The sequence below is a fragment of the Solenopsis invicta genome, chromosome 1 (assembly GCF_016802725.1).
Source record: "Solenopsis invicta isolate M01_SB chromosome 1, UNIL_Sinv_3.0, whole genome shotgun sequence".
In the NCBI taxonomy this organism is placed as follows: domain Eukaryota; kingdom Metazoa; phylum Arthropoda; class Insecta; order Hymenoptera; family Formicidae; genus Solenopsis; species Solenopsis invicta.
Window position 1 is genome coordinate 10,235,227 of NC_052664.1, and position 2,112 is coordinate 10,237,338.

Sequence of the window (2,112 nt, forward strand, 5' to 3'; positions counted from 1 at the left end):
TATATTCAGTCTTTAAAATAATAAGGAAAAGCCAAATACAAAATAACACAAAATGCTAGTTTCTACATCAGTCAAAAACAACAAACGAAATTGTACTCCTTTTACTTTGCATACTACAACATGTTAATCCATATCACTAATTCTATTTCCACAACGTATATACATAAGTATTGATATTCGAGGTTCAAACGCACATAACCATATATAAGTATACTTTACTATTATCAATAATTATATACAAGTTTTTATTGATATTACATTAATCGTATCAGCAATATTGATCAAAGAAAAGAGAGAGGAAAATACACAAAAACGTTTTATATTCTTATAACCATAATGTTTTACTTAATATTGAATAAATTACATTATTAATCAACATATATACTTATGAAATAAAACAGATGGAATTGTTCTTTGTTACATTGCGATAAATATAAGGATGCACTATACTTAGATAACAGTCTATATTGACATAATTATCGTATGTCAGTTCTATGCATATAACTTTTGAAAAACAAAAAAAAAACAACAAAATATGTTAACTAACCTTATGCAAATGTCGTTTCATCTTACAATAAGTATCAGGAACATACAATTACATTATAAATCACGCAGAATTATTCATTTTAGAATTAAGAACGTAGTAAGCGCACTATTTTTGTTCTCAACCAGTAACATACAGCTTATACACTCAAATATATACCGCATTATCAATATTATATCTACTTACTAAAGTTTTGAGACGCATATTACAACTTGCACGCAGCATAAATTACTAATCTTGAATCATATAATTATATTATTGCTTTTCGTACCGTTATCTCCCAGAAGTTACGCAAAATTGAGTTAAGACTTAGATATAAGCAAAATACAGCTACATACATACTCTATCTGCACCATTATCATTTGGAGATTGATATATACAAATATATTTAATCATATAACGAGAAAATAATAACAAAAAATACAAAATCAAGAAAATTGTTTCATGCCTATAGCTAAAGAATTAAGTAAATAAGTTAGATATAAGTGTATATATCTTATGAACGTTACAAGTTAATGCTGCATAAGATTTGCAATGAATTGTCTAGATTAAATAATGTGAAATATAAATTAAATAAACTCTTAGAGGCAGCAAATTTGTGCAGTGATAGCTTTGGTAATTAGGCCAATTACTGTAAATGTGTGTGTTACAGACAATGATCATAATACTCGCAATTATTATTCTTGTGAACCCCGTGGCATCCCTCATTGGATATGACTGCGGAGGACGACATCTAAATATAACTACAATATCATTGCTCGACGTCAGTAAATGTGATTTGAAAATCAAGACTCCAAATACAGCGGAAGTGTATATCCAGTTGCTCCAATTGTCAGTGTATAACTACGCCGAGGTGTTCCAGTGCAAGGTGGATATCTCGCGTACCGTCTACTATTGTGGGATGCATTCTCACATTTCTGCAGTCCAGAACGGCAGAGCAGACTACCTACACGAAATTGGATATGCATGAGGAACAATGCATGAGGATGATCCAGGATGGCACCCTCTCACTAGGACCTAACAACTATATAACAGGCCTAAGAGTCAATCAGACGACTACAAGAAGTATTACTCTTGCAGGCACCAATAACGAAGGAGGCTGTTAAACAACATACTATTCAGACCAGTTTGGAACTTGGCCCAATGTCATAGCACAAGGAGTAGCAAAAATTACTCTCCGAACCTCCTACGTTCCAGTTCACCTAGAATCCGGAAAAATAATACTAAAATCCGGTACAGTCTGTCAATTGAAGAACGGATTTTGTATCGACTCAGACGACGGATATTCATATTGGAAAGTTGCTCCGGCATCGCCCTGTGACTTTCACCAGTATGATGTACTTTACGAAGGACAAGCAACGAAACTACAGGAGGATCCAAATGACCCATATTCTCCTGTAATCTACAGCCTTACTACTCAGGACGTTACGTTTGCACTCACCAAAACTCGTGAGTTTCCCCTGTGCGGATACGTCTTGTTTCGCCCAGAACACCCAAAACTTTTCGTACTTGAAACAAAAAGGGGAGACGCTCCCTCCACTCGGAAGCAAATCCCTATGCAAAATCTT

General features: G+C 33.9%; 1 pseudogene; it reads left to right on the forward strand.

Annotated features, from left to right (window-relative positions):
* Nucleotides 1–418: 418 nt before the first annotated feature.
* LOC120357944 lies at nt 419–1,669 on the forward strand (annotated as a pseudogene).
* Nucleotides 1,670–2,112: the final 443 nt, after the last annotated feature.